This window comes from Callospermophilus lateralis, chromosome 11, assembly GCF_048772815.1.
Source record: "Callospermophilus lateralis isolate mCalLat2 chromosome 11, mCalLat2.hap1, whole genome shotgun sequence".
NCBI lineage: Eukaryota > Metazoa > Chordata > Mammalia > Rodentia > Sciuridae > Callospermophilus > Callospermophilus lateralis.
Window position 1 is genome coordinate 108683175 of NC_135315.1, and position 20311 is coordinate 108703485.

Genomic DNA, 20311 nt, shown 5'->3' on the forward strand with positions numbered 1-20311 from the left:
TCCCCGGCGCAGGCGGGTGCGGCTTCTGGAAGAAGACTACAACTCCCGGCGGCCCACGCAAGAACCCGCTTGCCGGGTGGATCGCGCCAGAATTCTCGCGAGACTTAGGGAAATACGCGCGGAGTGCTATGGGAAATGTAGTCCGGATGACTGGGTCCCTGGCGGGCAAAGAAGAACTACATTCCCTAGGATCCCTCGCGAGGCGGCTGTCGTGGGTTGGAAAAAAAATAATCCCAACCTCCAGTTCTTAAAAGAAAACATTTGCATCTGAGAATAGAATTTGACACGTTTTCATGGTGTTAAAAAAATAGCTTTTAATGTTCTATTTCTCATGAACTAAGACAGAGTGTGTACTACCAAAATGCAAGAATAATCTCACAAAGGTGAAGACAAGGGCTAGAGGAAAACAAAGTTCTAACATAGGAGACAAGCAAAGGGCATTGACAGGAGGATAGTACATGAAAATACCAAAATGTCAGATATGTGACATATGCAATGTGTAGTCCATATTGGTATTAGTGTGGTCTAAGACTTGTTGAGGGTTGTCATTGGTTAGATTACTTGCTAGCATTTTTATCTTTTAACTAGGAGAACAGAATACTAGAGGAGGTCTGGTTTCTTGCCTCTATTCACTCTCTTTAGAACTTCTGTATGCTAATGTTAATTAAGGATATTTAATTTCTTCCACAGAAATGTTATTTTGGGGCTATCCTCAGAATAAAACAACAACAAAAAGGGAATAATTATTTCTGAGGAGGGAGTAAAAAATGAGATTAAGGAGAAGCTTTAAGTCTTAATCTGCACATGTACTTAATGCTATTTTAAACAGTACATATAAATTTTATACACTCTTCAGGATGTGAAAGTTTCATAGTCTAAAGCAGTGAGAAATGTCATTTTCTTAAAACAATAGATGGATATGATGGAGGTATAGTAAAATCATTATAGTACATTATATAAAATCATTTATAGATAGAAAAAATATAGACTATTGTTTGGGCATAAATTAATTTTTCTACTAATAGTATTTCTGTAAAAATAAAAAGTAAGCCAAAAGAAAAACAAAGATAATTCTATCTTTTTACTATAACTACTTAGAAGGTAGGGGTCTGATTATTTGGGGGGGGGGTATTTTAATCAATGCTGGAACTGTTACTTGTCAAGTGTTGGTGGTCCTTGTAGAAGTGCACCATCTGCTGGTGGAGCTTGACTTCCATTTCATATTAAGCCTTTTAATGAGACTGAAATTGAAAAACAAACTACTATTGACAGCTAAAAGCCTGCAAGTCTCACTTGCTTTTCATTTCCTTTCCTCTTGTAAATAACATGTCCATGTTTACTTAGCACATTAGTATGTGGGAAAATTCTGAATGTTAGAATTTCAGGGACTGCTGCTTGTGGTTTACTTGGAGTTGTAATGGTTACACACTAGCCCATCCAGGTCAGTGGAACTGGAAGACTTAGGAAGAGGAAAAATTATATCCTTTATATAGGTTCCTTTTATACATCACCACCTGAAAGTCAGTAACACCTGTATTGTTTTCTTTGCCTTAAAACATCTAACAAGTAATGAGCACACATTTGGAAGGAAAAACTCATAAACTGAATTCCTTAAATATTTTCAACCTTCTGTACTAAAATCCACATAAGTTTTACCCAATTCAATAGTGATAATTGAGCATTTTTTACTTACACTTCTTCAAAGTGTGCTTAAGTTATACGGTTAAATCTGTAAGCAACCAATAACAAAGAATGCCACAATCAGTGTTTTTAATTTATTTTTAATGAGAAAGACATAACAAGCATATTTGTATACTGCTGTTCAGTAGAGAGTAAAAATATTGTAGGAAAAAGAATTGCTATAATATCTCTGGCTTTGTATACTATTCTATTAATCTTTCTGGAAATTTGTAGTATATACTTGGGTATATAATAAAACTTTAAATTTATGTATTTTTAACACAGAACTACTTTGAAAGAACATTTGAGAATCCATAGTGGAGAAAAGCCTCATCTTTGTAGTATTTGTGGACAAAGTTTTCGTCATGGAAGCTCATACAGGTAAGTAAAGCTATTTTTCCCTATGTGAGGTAAGATACAATTACATCTCCATTTTATTTATTTCTTATAATGTTTTTTGTTGAATATTTCTAAATATATGTAAAATTGTATAAAAAGCTTTCTGTTCTCTACAATTTTTAATATTTATTTGCATTTTAAAGGATTTATAAAGAATATTATTAAATGTTTCCTCATTGCCAAATTTACTAAATGTTTTACTAAGTTATTATTTTAATATTTATTTATTTTTCCTTGAATGAGAATTTATTTGGAACCTTTTTGTTTCAAATTTGGTGTTGTTTGTTTGTTTGTTTGTTTGTTTTTGCTTATGTTTTTGTTTGCAGTACTAAGGATCCAATCCAGGGCTTTGAGCATGCTAGGCAAATGCTATATCATTGAGTTACGTTCCCAGCTCTATTTCTTCATTCTTAATTATACAAGAATATCTTTAGTATAAAAACATGGCAAGTTTAAAACTCTAGAATTCTCAATTTTATGAATGAATCTCTGACCACATTTGAAGTTTATGAAAATGTTTTTCTAGATATATAACTGCTTTTTGGAAATGCTTGTATCATTTTAATTTTATGAATGGTTTCTAGAATTTTAGCCGTAAGGCTTTAGTGTTTACACTTTCATTTATCATTTTTCTCTTAAATTTAGACAGATTTTTTTTCCTTTAGATCCAGTCCAGTTAGATTACTTATTTTAGTTATGGTAGAATCAACACTTATTTTGTCAACTTGAATGAGAGAGCTCTTCATTTTACTAGGAGATATATATATGTATATGTATATACATATATATATATATATATATATATATATATAAAATGTGTATATATATGTGTATACTATATATGTGACAAAAGATAAGAGTGTGTGTGTGTGTATATATATATATACACACACACATTGTATGTATATATAATAGATTGTAGGGATAGAAGGATTCAAGTTAAATCAATTTTAATAATCAAAACCTTTATAATCTGTGTTTGAATGACTATAAAAGGAGTTCCATTTTCCTCAACTAGTGCAAAGAGTGGTAAAGTATAATTTTCATAATGTTGAGTTTTTTTATAATACAATAAATTCTGAACTATCAATTTATAAGTGGTATCACTTGTCTTCTGGAATAGTACTAATCTTCAGTTATTTGCTGTGTTATTTGCTATTATTATTATCATGTGTTTAGTCACTTGTACAGTTATTCCATTTGTCTGATTCTATTCCTGTAATATTCCTCCTTTCGATGTTTCTAAGACTTGGCCAGTCAGATAACAACCCCAGATATTTGGTGGATTCATGAAATAGATTTAAGATCTAACATGTTGGGAAGAAATATTATCCAAAAGTGGTTTAAGCATGTGTAAATGTTAAAATGCTTTTTTGGAAGTGGTGAATAGAACCCTGGGGCCAATGAACAGAAGACTGAGAAAGGCTCTGAAAGTCACAGATAAAAGACAAATAGTACCTGAAGGAGGTTGGTTAGACAGCCCATTTTTCATTATGTATTCATTTTCATGTATTTGTCATCTGTTTCAGTGGTCTGCACTTTTTTTTTCTTTATAGGCTTCACTTACGAATACATCATGATGACAAAAGATATGAGTGTGATGAATGTGGATAAACATTTATTCGTCATGACCACCTTACAAAGCACAAAAAAATACATTCAGGTAGGCTATATTTTGTTTTTCTATTTTCAGAATTTTTTAATACCTAAAAAGAACATCATAATACATCATGTTTACATTAGCTGTAGTTTTAATAATTAGTTGTATATTGATTACTCCTTTTTAATGCTGATTCTAAAAGCCTTTCTGAAAGAAGTATCTAAAAGAGAAGTAATTTTATGACATTCCCTGAAATTTTAATCATATATTTGGTCACCCTTTGTAACTACAAAGTATAGTTTAAAATTTAATTTTAAACAAATTCTCAAAAAAATTGAATTTGCATAACATGATGATATGTGGAATTATTGCTATTGTCACATCCCTAATGAAAGAAACTGTGATAGTATTTCCCACTTTGATTGTATTTGAGAAATAGTTAACAAAATTTTGGTGTTTTAAAGGAAAATGATTGTAATTGTTTATGTTATACTAAATTTTGAAAGCATCTTTGGAAAAGAGTATTTTAATAATCCTGATCAATTTCAGATCTTTATACTGTATTTATAATTTTTACATTCTGGGGATTTCTTTCATATTTTCCTCTTAGATTGATGTTCAGGAAGTTCTAAGAGAGTCAACTATGTGAGCACAATAATGGGAAAGAGCCATCTCTAAGAGTATAGTAGAACAGGTGATTATTCTAATAAGCATAATTTAAAATATAAAGTATACAACAAATAGTAGTTATTTTCTTAAATCATATCAGTGAGGCAGATTGCAGTTATTTTCAATTTTTTGTAATTTTTAGTTTTTTATAGTTTTTTACTATTGGGGATTGAACCAGGGCACTTGACCACAGAGCTGCATCCCCAGGCTTTTTTTGTATTTTTATTTATAAACAGGTTCTTGCTGAGTTGCTTTTGCTAAGACTGGCTTTGAACTCAAGATCCTCCTGCCTCATCTTCCCTAGCCGCTGGATTACAGATGTGCGCTACCACACCCAGCTGAGATAGTGATTTTTAAAGACCAAGTATTTGTAGCTAAATGTAAAAATAGGAAATCACCTAGGATTTTTCATTACATTTGCATTTTGGCTCATTGCAAAAGTAAGAAATTCCACAGATGAAAATCTTTCAAAAGCAAAGTACAGGGGCTGGAGATGTGGCTGAAGCGGTAGCGCGCTCGCCTGGCATGCGTGTGGCCCGGGTTCGATCCTCAGCACCACATACAGACAAAGATGTTGTGTCCGCCAAATACTAAAAAATAAATATTAAAATTCTCTCTCTCTCTCGCTCTTTCTCACTCTCTCTCACTCTTTCTTTAAAAAAAAAGCAAAGTACAAAGATCTGAAAATGTTCAGGTCCTTTTTATAAATAGTAAAACAGCCTCTTTTCAATGTAATGTATGTTCATTTGAGGTGTTCACATCTAGACATATATAACTATATAAACAACTAAAAAATATCCTGGGTTTTAAAGTAATTTCATTTATTTTGCTCTTTTACATTGAAAGGTAAGATTTGAAATCTACAGCAGAAGGCTATTAATTTCTTTTCCAAGTGGATAAAGGATTTACATTCGTGAAATTAAATATAGATTCCCTTAGGAAAGATGTTTAAGAAAATAATATAAAGGAAATAGCCCAGAATAATAGGTGGTTTTACTTTCTTGGTTTATTTCCTAACATGTGATCTTATTGTTTGGTCATTTATTTATGGGGGGGGGAAACAAACTGAAATGTATACTATAATCAAAGTATTTGGAACTTTATTTTTAGGTGAAAAGGCTCATCAATGTGAAGAATGTGGAAAATGTTTTGGTCATAGGGATCATCTCACTGTTCATTACAAAAGTGTGCACCTTGGTGAGAAAGCATGGCAAAAGTGAGTGAAAAAGTAAAATTTTTCATAATTACTACATAGGCTGAGTCTTGATTGAGGAAGAGTTAGAGCTTTTTGTTTAATTAGGAATAGGTTAATCAGCTGTTTTTTTCTAGTTTATCATAGCTTCTTTATAGATCTTAAAGAATTGAGCAAGGCATATTTTTTCCTACTTATTTTCACTGAATTGAAGGAATAAGAGGGGGTAGACATAGACTTTGACTTAAATAATACTCTTGCAAATATCTTAGTCCTCACAATTAAATTTTACATTTGAGATTATTTAACTCAAAAATACTCTTAGGCACTATAGTATGCTGATCACTAAGTCAACTTTTGGGTAATTTATAGTTTTATGTCTATGATAAAAATGAGGGGCAAGTATTTCATTCCTTGAAATTTATTTGATTTATAAGTGCAAATATCAAATATTTATTAAGAAGTGAAATGATGAGAGCATTGTCAACTTTTTGATGAATGTGAATTTTGAGATTGCTGCAGTTTCTAATCAGCCTCAGTATTTGTTTCTTTAATGTTTTAATTTACATAAAGTAAAATTTTCTCTTTTTAGAGAATAGTTCTGTAAGTCATATAATCACTACCATCAGAATACAGACTATTTCCATAACCTCAGAATTTATACCCTTTGTACTCAGTTGCTCTTCCCTTTAGCCCACTATTGATCTGTTTTTGTCCTATTAATTTTTTCTTGTATATTTAAATAGCTGATATTAAAACGTGATTTAAAATAGTTGAAAATCTAAAGGCTTCTTTTTATGGATTTTTGAATATAACTGGAGGAATAAGAACCAGCAACAAGCTCCATACTTAAAAGTATTCATGTTTCTGTAGAGTTCTATGCTTTATTCATTTGATAATTATATGTACAGTTATAAAATTAGGACTTATTTTCATTATTAGTATAAATTACATTGAAAAATGCAAACATTTTTATTTTCTTAAATATAAAGCAACCTTTCATCAATGTGATGTTTGTAAGAAAATTTTTAAAGAAAAATCAAGTCTGGAAATGCATTTTCGGACACATTCATGTAAGACTTAATGGGTACTTCATATATACTTTGGTGAGGTTATTCAGGAGTAAAATATGCCTATATTTGTTCTTGGTTAAATCATTTTCCTCTTTAAGATGTCTACTCATTATATTGGAGTTTATGTGAATAAGCAATATTGTGGTCTTCTAGTCTGTATTCTAAAAGCTTCAGTACTTTTGAATATCATTATTTAGAATTTGGAAAATTATTCTCCTATGTGGCTTATTCTCATCCATACATGTTTTGCTTATGTAATCCTCAGAGTAGTGATTATATATTTACCTCAACAGTTGTCTTGTTGAAACAGTAATACATTAGTTAAAATTGCCATAAACTGATAGAAATCTGGGATTAGATTTTAGCCTTGGTTCATATTTTTAAGTTCAAGGTAAATTGTCTTTATAAGATCTTTGTGCTGTAGTGTAGCATATAAAGTGTACAAATCTTAATGGACAGATCATTGAGTTTTTATAATTAACATGTCAATGTAGCCACCCCTCAGATCAACATGTAGAATACTGCCAGGACCCCAGAGGCATCTTCCCTGTCCCCTCCTTGCAGAGATAATGACTATGTTGACTTATATCAATAAAAATCAGTTGTGTCTGTTTGACCCTCATATAAATGGAATTACATAATAAGAACATTTTTTTTCAAGATCTGGCTTTCACTCAAAAGTATGTCTGTGAGATACTTTTATGAGAGGTTTATTTTTATTCTCATATTAATATACCCTACTTTATTTTGTCCATTCTACTCTGAAGGAAGCATTGCTTAGTTCTTTGAACAGTCTTGTCTATATTTTTGCATAAACATGCATAAAAATTAATTATTCTGGTATTATACCTGACCCTGCAATTCCTGGCAACAAGGATAGACATTACTAAACAGGTTTTTAAGACAATCGTGTCCATTTGTACTACCACTAGCAGTGTAAGAATTCTAGTTGCTCCACATTTTCACCAATGTTTCATATTTTGTGTTAGTTCACCTGATGGATATGTAGCACTAATTGAAAGTAGCCTGTATTTGCATTTTTGTGATGAGTAGTGATATTCAAACCTCCCCATATTTTATATGCTTGCTGGCCATTTGGGCATCCACTATTATAATTAATTCTTCTCATTTTCTTAAATCTTTTTTTAAATTCATTTGTAAGAGTTCTTCTATATTAGTTGTTTTAGCCTGTTGCTGATTGTGTATATTGTAGATATCTTGTTCTACTCTATGACTTATCTTTTCACTTTAGTAATGGTATCTTTCTTCTTTTGAAAAAAATTTTTTTCAGTTGTCTATAGACTTTTATTTTTTTTATTTATTTTTATTGGTGCTGAGGATCGAACCCAGTGCCTCATACCTGCCAAGCAACCACTCTACCACTGAGCTACAGACCCATCCCTGGTAATGGTATCTTTCAATGAACAAAGATTCTGAATTTTAAAGACATCATGTATCTTTTCAAAATTTTTTATATTTATGTTCTTTTCTATTTTAAGAAACTTTTTTTATAATATGACTTATTTATTTTTTTAATTATATATGACAGTGGAATGCATTACAATTCTTATTACATATATAGAGCACAATTTTTTCATATTTCTGGTTGTATACAAAGTGTATTCACACCAATTCGTGTCTTTATACATGTACTTTTAAAAAATTTTTTTTTAATTTTTATTTTTCCCTTAGTTGTTGATAGATCTTTATTTTCTTTATTTATATATGGTGCTGAGAATCGAACCCAGTGCCTCACACATACAAGGCAAGTGCGCTACCACTGAGCCATAGTCCCAGCCCTATACTTATACTTTTGATAATAATGATCATCAAATTCCACCATCATTTATAACCCCGTACACCCTCTCTTCCCCTGCAACCCCTCTCCCTATCTAGAGTTCGTCCGTTTCTCCCATGTTCCCTCTCCCTATCCCACTATTAGTCAACCTCCTTATAGCAAAGAAAACATCGGCTTTTGCTTTTGGAGATTGGCTAACTTCACTTAGCATTATCTTCTTTAACCTAAAACATTTACCTGCAAATGCCATGATTTTATTCTCTTTTATTGCTAAGTAATATTCTATCATGTATATATGCCACATTTTTTTTATCCATTAATCTATTGAAGGGCATCTAGGTTTGTTCCATAGTTTAGCTATTGTGAATTATGCTGCTATAAACATTGATGTGGCTGTGTCCCTGTAGTATGCCGTTTTAAGTTCTTTTGTACAGACTGAAGAGAGGGATAGCTGGGTTAAATGGTGGTTCCATTCTTAATTTTCCAAGAAATCTCTGTACTGCTTTCCATATTGGCTGCACCAATTTACAGTCCCACCAGCAGTGTACGAATGTACCTTTTTCCCCACATCCTAGCCAACACTTATTGGTGTTTGTTTTCATAAAAACTACCATTCTGACTGGAGTGAGATGAAATCTTAGAGTGGTTTTGAGTTGCATTTCTCTAGTTGCTAGTGATGATGAACATTTTTTTCATATATTTGTTGGTTGATTGTATATCATCTTCTGAGGAAGTGTCTCTTCAGGTCCTTGGCCCATTTATTGATTGGATAATTTGGGTTTTTTTTGGTAGTTAGCTTTTTGAGTTCTTTATATACCTAGAGATTAGTGCTGTATCTGATGCGTGAAGGGTAAAGATTTGCTACCAAGATGTAGGCTCTCTAATCACCTCACAGATTGTTTCTTTTGCTGAGAAGAAACTTTTTAGTTTGAGTCCACCCCATTTATTCATTCTAGATTTTAATTATTTTAAAAGAAGTGTCACAGGAGTCTTATTAAAGAAGTTGGGACCTAAGCTCACATGATGGAGATTAGGGCCTACTTTTTCTTCTTTTAGACACAGGGTCTCTGGTTTTATTCCTAAGTCCTTGATCCATTTTGAGTTGAGTTTCATGCATGGTAAGAGATAGGGGTTTAATTTCATTTGGTGCATATGGATTTCCAGTTTTCCCAGCACCATTTGTTGAAGAGGCTACCTTTTCCCCAGTGCATATTTTTGGCAACTTTGTCTAATATAAGATAATTGTACTTTTGTGGGTTAGTCTCTATGTTCTGTACCATTGGTCTACCAGTCTGTTTTGGTGCCAATACCATGTTGTTTTTGTTACTATTGCTCTGTAGTGTAGTTTAAGGTCTGGTATAGTGATGCCACCTGCTTCACTCTTCTTGCTAAAGATTGCTTTAGCTATTCTGGATCTCTTATTTTTCCAGATGAATTTCATGATTGCTTTTTTATTTGTATGAGGAATGTCATTGGGATTTCGATCGGAATTGCATTAAATCTGTATATTGCTTTTTGAAGTATGGTCATTTTGATAATATTAATTTTGCCTATCCAAGAGTAAGGTAGATCTTTCCATCTTCTAAGGTCTTCTTTGACTTCTTTCTTTAGGGTTCTATAGTTTTTATTGTATAGATCTTTCATCTCTTTCATTAAGTTGATTCCCAAGTATTTTATTCTTTTTGAGGCTCTTGTACATTGGGTAGTTTTCTACATTTCCATTTCTGAGGATTTATCACTGATATACAGAAATGCCTTTGATTTATGGGTTTTGATTTTATATCCTGCCACTTTGCTGAATTCATTTACTAGTTTTAGAAGTTTTCTGGTGGAACTTTTAGGGTCTTCTAGTTATAGAATCATATCATCAGCAAATAGTGCCAATTTGAGTACTTTTCCTATGTGTTATCTCTTTAATTTCTTTCACTAATTGCTCTTGGCCAGTGTTTCAAGAACTATGTTAAATAGAAGTGGTGAAAGAGAGCATCCCTGTGTTGTTCCAGTTTTTAGAGGGAATGCTTTCAATTTTTCTCCATTTCAAATGATATTGGCCTGGGGTTTAACAAAGATAACCTTTATGATGTTGAGATATGTTCCTGTTATCCCTAATTTTTCTAGTGTTTTGAACATAAAGGGGTACTGTATTTCATCAAATGCTTTTTATGCATCTATTTAGATGATCTTATAATTCTTTTCTTTAAGTCTATTGATGTGATGAATTAAATTTATTGATTTCCGTATGTTGAACCAACCTTGCATCCCTGGGATGAATCTCACTTGATTGTGGTGCATGATCTTTTTGATATGTTTTTATATTCGATTTGACAGAATTTTATTGAGAATTTTTACATCTATGTTCATTAGAGATATTGATCTGAAGTTTTCTTTCTTTGATGTGTCTTTGCCTGGTTTTGGAATCAGGGTGATATTTGCCTCATAGAATGAGTTTGGAAGTGCTCTCTCTTTTTCTATTTCCTGAAATAAATTGAAGAGTATTGGTATTAGTTCTTCTTTAAAGATCTTGTAGAACTCGGCTGTGTATCCATCCAGCCCTGGGTTTTTCTTGGTTTTTTAGACTTTTGATGGCATCTGCTATTTTGTCACTTGAAATTGATTATCCTGATTCAATTTAGGCAAATTATGTGACTCCAGAAATTTGTAGATGCCTTCGATATTTTCTATTTTATTGGAGTACAAGTTTTCAAAATAATTTCTAATTATCTTCTGTATTTCTGTATTGTCTGTTGTGATATTTTCTTTTTCATCACATATGTTAGTGATTTAGTTTTCTCCTTCTCTTTGTTAGCATGGCTGAGGGTCTATCAATTTTATTTATTTTTTCGAAGAACCAACTTTTTGTTCTGTCAATTTTTTCAATCGTTTCTTTTGTTTCAATTTCATTGATTTCAACTCTGATTTTAATTATTTCCTGTCTTTTGCTGCTTTTGGTGTTGATTTGTTCTTTTTTTCTTAGGGCTTTGAGATGTAATGTTAAGTCATTTATTCATTGACTTTTTCTTCTTTTAAAAAGAGGAATGAACTCCATGCAATGAACTTTTCTCTTAGAACTGCTTTCATCATGTCCCAGAGATTTCAATATGTTGTATCTGTATTGTCATTCACCTCTAAAATTTTTTTTTAATCTCCTCCTTGATGTCTTCTGCAACCCATTGTTCATTCAGTAGCATATTATTTAGTCTCCAGGTGTTGGAGTGGCTTTTATTTCTTATTTTATCATTGATTTCTAATTTCATTCCATTATGATCTGATAGAATGCAGGGTAGTATCTCTACTTTTTTATATTTGCTAAGAGTTGCTTTGTGGCATAGTATGTGATCTATTTTAGAGAAGGATCCATGTGCTGCTGAGAAGAAAGTGTATTCACTCGTTTGAAGAATGAAATATTCTATATATGTCAGTTAAATCTAAGTTATTGGTTGTATTATTGAATTCTGTAGTTTCTTTGTTCAACTTTTGTTTGGAAGATTTATCTAATGATGAAAGAGGTGTGTTAAAGTCACCAAAATTATTGTGTTGTGGTCTATTTGACTCTTGAACTTGAGAAGAATTTGTTTGATGAATGTAGATGCTCCATTGTTTGGGGCATATATATTTATAATTGTTAAGTCTTGTTGGTGTATGGTTCCCTTGAGCAGTATGTAGTGTCCTTCTTTATCCTTTTTGATTGACTTTAGTTTGAAGTCTACTTTATTTGATATGAGGATGGAAATCCCTGCTTGCTTCTGCAGTCCATGTGAGTTGTATGTTTTTTCCAAACCCTTCACTTTCAGTCTGTGGATGTCTTTTTCTATGAGGTGAATCTCTTGGAGCTAGCATATTGTTGTTGTTGTTGTTGTTGTTGTTGTTTTTAATCCAATCTGCTCGTCTATGTGTTTTGATTGGTGAGTTTAGGCCATTAACATTCAGGGTTATTATTTAGACATGATTTGTATTCCCAGCCATTTTTATTTGTTTTTGTCATTTAACTTTACTAGGTTTCTCTTGTGATTAGATTTTCCTTTAGTGTAATCCTTCCCTCTGCTGATTTTCATCATTGTTTTTCATTTCCTCTTCTTGGAATATTTTGCTGAGGATGTTCTAGAGTACAGGCTTTCTAGTTGTAAATTCTTTTAACTTTTGTTTATCACAAAAGGTTTTCATTTCATCATCAAATCTAAAGCTTAGTTTTGCTGGATATAAGATTCTTGGTTGGCATTCATTTTCTTTCAGAGCTTGGTATATGTTGTTCCATGATCTCCTGGCTTTGAGGGTCTGGGTTGAAAAATCTGCTGAGATATGAATTGGTCTCCCCCTATATGTGATCTGATTCCTCTCTCTTACAGCTTTTAAGATTCTATCCTTATTCTGTATGCTAGGCATTTTCATTATAATGTGCCTTGGTGTAGATCTGTTTTAATTTTGTACATTTGGTGTCCTGTAAGCCTCTTGTATTTGGTTTTCCAGTTCATTCTTCATCCTTGGGAAATTTTCTGATATTATCTCAGAGAGATTGTGCATTCCTTTGATTTGAAACTCTGTGCCTTCCTCTATCCCAGTAACTCTGAGTTTTGGTTTTTTGATGCTATCCCATAATTCTTAAGATATTCTGTTCATGGTTTCTAACTATCTTCACTGTGAGGTCAACTTTATTTTCCAGGTTATATACTTTGTCTTCATTATCTGACGTTCTTTTTTCCAAGTGATGTAGTCTGTTGGTTATGCTTTCTAACTTTTTTATTTGATTTATTGTATCCTTCATTTTAAGGATTTCTGATTGGTTTTCTTTCAGAGTCTCTATCTCTCTTTGGAAGTAATCTTTTGCTTCCTATATTTGCTCTCTTATTCATTGTTTGAGTAATCAATTTTTGCATATATTTGCTCATTTAGGTCATTCTTTAGTTCACAGATCATTTTAATTATGAACCTTCTGAACTCCTTCTCTGACATTTCATCAACTTTCCTGTCCACTGGTTCTGTTTATTATAGTGTCCTTGTTTTTTGGGGGCACTTTTCTTTCCTGTTTTTTCATGTTGTCTATGTGTCTTCCTTTCTTGCAGTGTGGATCTGAGATATTACACTTTCTTTCCTATATTCTTATAGTACCTATGCAGATTGTCTGTACCTCACTTGATGTTGTGCTTCCAGACCCTGTTGGTGTCCCTTATTGAATGCTACTGCATCCTGGATCTGGGTCCTGTGTAAGCTGGTGTGGGTGGATCTGGGCCTCTGGGCTTGACCTCCCTTGGTAGTCTGCTGTTTGGGAGGGACAGTCCTGTGGCAGGTGTGGCTGCAGGAGGGGTGGACCAGGCCTACTGAGAGCCTGGGTCCCCTGCGGGCTGGTGTGGGAGGTCTGGGGTGGATCTCTGCTCCTGCAGTAGTCTGCTGGTTTGAAAGCTTTAAAGAAACAAACTTCTTTAATTCAGATAATGAAGACAAACTGACCCCAGGTAATCGAAACTTTGGATGTCACTTTCTTAGAAGCTTTATTGTAACCTTCATATTTAGATCTACGCATCTTGAATTTTTGTTGTTATTAAGGAGGGATGAATATTCCCATTTTGGCATATAGTTATCTAGATGTGCTACCACTGTATACTGAAAGACTATTCTCACTGCGTGTTGTTGATACGTTTGTTTTAAATTAAGTGATCACATGTGTGGTTTGTCAATTCTATTATGTTCTATTGAACTATCTGTATAGACTTTTAAAGTTTAGTGATGTGATGTTATGTTTAGTTTTGTATGTCAAACCTTACGTTTCTGGAATAAACACAGATTGATTCACGTTCTATTACTCTGTTAATGATATATTACCCTGTTCCTCCATCACGTTGTATTCACGATATAACATCCTGTTCCTGATGTATTACCCTGTATAGCTGAATTCAGTTTGTTTACTTGCTTTTATTTCTCTCCTCCTTTTCTTTCTTTTCTTTTTTTCTTTCTCCATTTTTCTCTATGTTCATGAGAGATACTACCTATATTTTTTTCCTTGTAATGTCCCTTTCAGGCTTTGTTATAATGAGACTGGTAAAAAAAAATGACATGGGAAATAATACATCTTTTTTGAAGTACGTAGAGGAGTTTGTGTAAAATTGGCATCATACTCTCAATATTTAGAAGAATTCAGTGGTAAATCCCTCTGAGTTTATTTATTTTATTTAGAGAAAGGTTTTAATTTTTTGCAGTGTTGGGGATCAAATCCAAGATCCTCTGTGTGCTAGTCAAACACTTTACCACTGAGCTATGTCCCCAGTCTAATTAAAGATTCTTTAATAGTTATAGAGCTGTCAGATACTCAGTGTCTCTTTTGACTTTAAGATATTTGTATAATCTAAAATACCAAATCTTTTGGAAGAATTCAGGGTATTTTATTTATCTCTTTAATGATTATAGGATCTTTGGTTATAACCATTTTTCATTCCCATTATTGGTAATGTATTTTTTTACTCTGTCTTTTAAAGCTCTACATAATGAATTGATTCATTGCATTCTTCAAGTTTTGTATTCCATATTTTCACTATAATGCCATTAAAATATTTTCTAATATTCTGATTTTTTTCTCTTTAGATTTGATCATATATTTTCCTTTACTGTTCATTCCTTCTTGCATTATCTTTGGCATCTATAATTATTTTCCTTCTGCATGAGAAACACCATATTCTCTTAGCTTTTATTTAACTAAAATGTTTTTATTTTTACCTTAAGGAGGATAGTTTTTCTGGCTATAAAGTGACATTAGCATTTATTTTCTTATAGCACTTTAAATATGTCATCTCTCTTCTTCAAGCTTCTTTGACTTTTTTGAAATTTTTACTGTTATTTTTATTGTTGATCACTTGAAAGAAATGTTTCCCAGTTGGTTTTGCTTTTACAGATTCTTCTTTATCTTTGGTTTTCAATAGTTTTGCTCTTGTATTAATCAGCTTTTTTTGTTGATGTGACCAAAAGACCTGATTAGAACAATTAGAGAAAGCACAGTTTATTTGACTCATACTTTTAAATTTCTCAGTCCATAGATGACCAACTCTATAGCACGGGGCCTGAGATGAGGCAGAACATTATGGTGGAAGAGAAGGGCAGTGGAAGACAGCTCAGAACATGGCAACAAGGAAGCAGAGGGAACTCTGTACATCAGGGACAAAATACATACCCAAAGGCATGCCTCCTGTGACTTACCTCCTTCAGCCACACCCTCCCTGCCATTCATGTGGATAAATGTACTGATTAGGTTAAGGCTCTCATAACCCAATTCTTGTACTTTATTGCTTTGTCTCACACATGAGCTTTTTGGGAAAACCTTGTGTTTAAACCATAACAAATGTAGTATGACTTCATGTGTTTTTTGTTGTACTTTGTTGCTTATATTTTGTGAAGCTTGTGGAACTTACTGCATCTACAACTTGCTGTCTCTTTTTTTGGAAGGTTCTCAGTCACATTCTCTTTAAATATAGCTTTATTATATACTCTGGGAATTCAAGTATTCATATGTTAGACCATTTCACTTTGTCATATATCATTGTCATGCTATTTTTTTATCCTATATCTCTTTATACGTTTATCTGGATATTTTCTATTGATACAGCTTTCATGGTAGTAATCATTTCTTCTATGGCATCCAGTTTGCTGTTAAATCTACCTATCAAATTGTTATCTTCAATTGTTTAATTTTTCTAACTTTCCTTTCTACACATTCCAATTCTTGGTGAAATTTTCTTTTTTGTATCTTCATGAACATATTAACCATATTGATTTTGATGTCTTAGCCTTATAAATATAGCTCTTTGAAATTTTTGGTAAATCTGTCACCATGTTTTCTTCTCTTGCCATTTGATCACCTGTTCCTGTTTCTGGCATGCCTGGTAATTTTGTATTGAACTTTGGATTTTGTAATTAAAAATTATAGACGCTCTTGAAGATGTGTTTTTTCACTGATTTAATATTCTTCTCACCAGCAGATGGAGCATGAAATGACCTTGCTTTATTTCTTTTTTTATTTCTGGTCTGTCTTCTAGTTCATCATATTTTGTGGTCTTTACTGAAGGAATGGTATCTTTTCTCACTTTGAAGAGTCCTGAATTCTAATCTCTCTCAGCACCCCTTGGGACTGCTGAAGAAACTCAGTCCTTTAGCCCCTCAGCACCTGGTCTCCAGCTGTCTCACTCAGGAAATGTTCATCTTTGGAATTGGCAGATATTTTGGTTCATTTTTCTATTCTTCTTCTTCTTCCTCCCTGCCCTGCCCAGGCTTCTGAACCCTCAAGTTCTTGATAGTCCAAAGCTCCAACTTTTGTCTTCTTATTCCAGTAAGATTTCCTCAAGCCCTAGGCTGCAATTTGACCTCATTTTCCCATAAACTGAATCTGAAAGCGCACTGAAGAGAGAAGAAAGCACCTCCATACTTCCTGTGTCTCTAGAACCTTGGGCCCATGGGTTCTGGCTGACTTGGTTGTGCTTCATTTGGTACCTTTAAAGAGTAGGCTTTTTGTGCTATGTTTTGATTTGTTTTGTTTTTTGAGCTTTTGTCTTCCCCTCACTCCAGCAAGAAACACGGTATGATATAAACTATCAAGTCTGAAATAAATGCCCCTCATTACATTTTAAGTACTAAATTTTAATCTAAAGATAGTTGATCCTGTGGGTTGCATTTTTAAATTCTAAAGGCTCATATGTGTTAGAATTATAACTGAGAAGTAGTTGGCATTTATTTGAGTATTGTTTTATTTTTTCTGGTGTGAATAGATTCCTTTCTATAGGTCCTGAAAAGTACCTTTCTTTGGTTGCTTATGTCTCTCATTTATGTTCCTCAGAGGCATAAAACTTGGTTTAATTGCTGTTAAATAGATAATTTTACTCTAGAAAATCTCACTATAAAATATTTTTTATTCTATATTTCTCCTTTCATCAAGTTCATGTACTTATTTTTTGGCTTTTGCTACTTGTGTATCTTCATACAACCCAGATATATTTCATACATTTCATAACATCAACATTTCCTTTATGGATTTTGTCTTTTTATAAGCCCAAATTTATTTATTTTTCTATTGAAAATGACATCTGTTTAAAATGATAATAGATATCTCAAAGGATATGCCTATCAGGTTCCAGTTTTCTAAAAGTTGTACACTAGAACTAATTGGCTCTTTAAGTTAAAGAAAAGAAGGAAAGAAGGAAGAAAATCTTTGTATTTATAAAAGCATTTTCATGAAGACACTCATAGAAGCCATTATGCCTAGTAAAATGCCAAAGGAAAACACTTAAAACTCACGTTTTTATCTTTAAAAATCAAATCTATGCTTTTTGGTGGTGTGTGTTATGCTGCTGTATTAGTGTTTTTATTTTCAAGGACAACCATAGAATGCTCCTTGCATGTCATATATTGATGTCAGGGATTTATAGAAAGAACTTATAATTCTTACATCTTAACAGTATAAGCTTTTTTTTTCTTTCTCACTCTCAAAGCAGTATGAATTTTGTCATTGTCTCTAATTCTAGGCATTCAACTGTAAAATCAAATGTCAGAGACAGCGCATCCTATATATAGTTAAAAAGTACTTCCTTTTCAGAAATGTTACTTCTTTATATAGTGTATTACTTCATGTCTCACTTTCGTTCTAATAACATTGGTAATGCTGTTAGTCTAGAACCAAGTAGAAATCTAATGGTAGCAGGTTCCCAGCATCCCCATCTGTATAAATTTTGTCAGTGGTTTGTCAGTGGTGTAATGGGCTGCAAAATATTAAACAATAATACCGAAGGAGTAATCATTTGAAATAGTTTCTCAGCTCCAAGATAGTTCTCTCTTTAATTTTCTACAAGAATAGATTATGTTTTAAATGGAGAGCTGAAGGAGATAAGGATAAAAAAACCTGTATAAGGGCGGGATTGTGGCTCAGCTGTAGAATGCATGCAAGGCCCTGGGTTCGATCCTCAGCACCACATAAAAATAAATAAACAAAATAAAGGTATTGTATCCAACTACTTCTAAATATATATCTCCCATGTAACAGTAGATATGTAATCTCATTTGTAATAGTAGATATGTAATCTCATTTGCTTTTGTATATTGCAATATTATCATGCCTGTATTTATTTTCTATTGATGGTGTAATAAATTACCACAAATTTAGCAGCCTAAACAATATGTATTTATGAACTTGTAGTTCATTGGGCTAAGATCTAGGTGTTGGTAGGGTTGTATTTTTTTCTGAGGCCTCTTAGGAAAAATGTATTTATCAATTCCTGAGGTTCTTGGCAAAATAGAATTCTTGGAGTTACAGGGCTAGAACCAAAGTTCTAATTTTCTTGTTGGTGGCAAGCTAAGAGCCTTTTACAACTTTTAGTGTCCTGGGTCCTGCCGGGTTCCCTTCTTCCATTTTCAAAGCCAGTAATTTGGGGCTGTGTTCTCTTGTCACTTGTCTCTCACCCATTATTCTTCAGTTAGCAGACAGTTCTTAAGACTCTTTCAGTTATATTGGACTCACCTCCATAATCCAATAAATCTGTCCATTTTAGATCCTAAACTTGATCATATCTGCAAAGTTCCATTTACTGTGTGATATAATGTATTCACAGCTTCTGTGGATTAGAATGTGTACCTCTTTGAGGGACCGTTATTCTGCCTATCACACTGGCTAACCTAGAAATTTTTAATGCCTTATATAAAAAAGCAAATTAATCTATAGTGTGAGATCCTTGACTCAGGAATTGAAAACTGATCTAGCCTTCTAATTCTTTCCCATCAACTTTTCTTATTTAGACCTTGGGCTAGAGATGATTATGACTACTTCTCATTCTGATCCAAAGAAAAATGTTGATCAGATTTTTTGTTATGATTTTTATCTTCCTTGGATAGAAGAAAATAAGTTTAACGAAACTTTTGGAGGCTATAGTGGGAATAAAGTGAGAAATGATAATTAGTGCTGAGCAGTGTTATTTCAGTTTTCCATTTAGGTGGTATTATTATTTCATGTTACAGGTGAGGAAACTAGGCTTAGTAGAAGTTGTTAGCTTGCTTAAGGTTTGGCTAGTAAGTTGTGTAGCCACAACTCAAGCCCATATCTTTCTGATATTTAACTAATTGTTTTCATCACTTTACTATACTATCCCTTTTTGTGATAGCATTTAATTTAATATGATTGTTCTTATTAAGGTCTTACAAGTATGCAGATGGAAACCTTGCAATTTAAATTATCATTTTATCAATTGGGTACACTTTACAATTAATTTTATTTTTTTCATACAGGTGAAAAACCATACAAGTGTCAAACTTGCAATCAATCTTTTAGAATTAAAAAAACCTTAACAAAACACCTGGTTATTCATTCTGATGCCCGACCTTTCAACTGTCAGCATTGTAATGCAACATTTAAGCGGAAAGACAAGTTGAAATACCATATTGACCACGTTCATGAGATAAAATCTCCTGATGATCCTCTCAGTACTTCTGAGGAAAAACTTGTGTCTTTGCTGGTAGAGTACTCATCTGATGATAAAATCTTTCAAACAGAAACAAAACAATATATGGACCAGCCCAAAGTTTATCAACCAGAAGCCAAGACTATGTTACAGAATATATCTGCTGAAGTGTGTATTCCAGTAACATTGGTTCCAGTTCAGATGCCTGATACTCCGAGTGACCTGGTACTACCACACTCCCACCATCTTCTCATGAGATTCTGTCACCACAGCCACAGTCAGCTGATTATCCACGTGCAGCTGATTTAGCTTTCCTGGAAAAATATACTCTTACTCCTCAAACTGCAAATATAGTTCATCCAGTCCGACCTGAACAAATGCAAGATCCTAGAGAACAGTCTTACCTTGGAACACTACTAGGCCTTGATAACACTACTGCTGTTCAGAATATTTCTACTAATGAGCATCATTCATGAGTAAACA

The 20311-nt window shown here is 32.9% G+C and overlaps 1 pseudogene; it reads left to right on the top strand.

Moving 5' to 3' along the window:
• Window positions 1–146: 146 nt before the first annotated feature.
• On the top strand, window positions 147–20304 carry LOC143642337 (zinc finger and BTB domain-containing protein 41-like; annotated as a pseudogene).
• The last annotated feature ends 7 nt before the right edge of the window (window positions 20305–20311 follow it).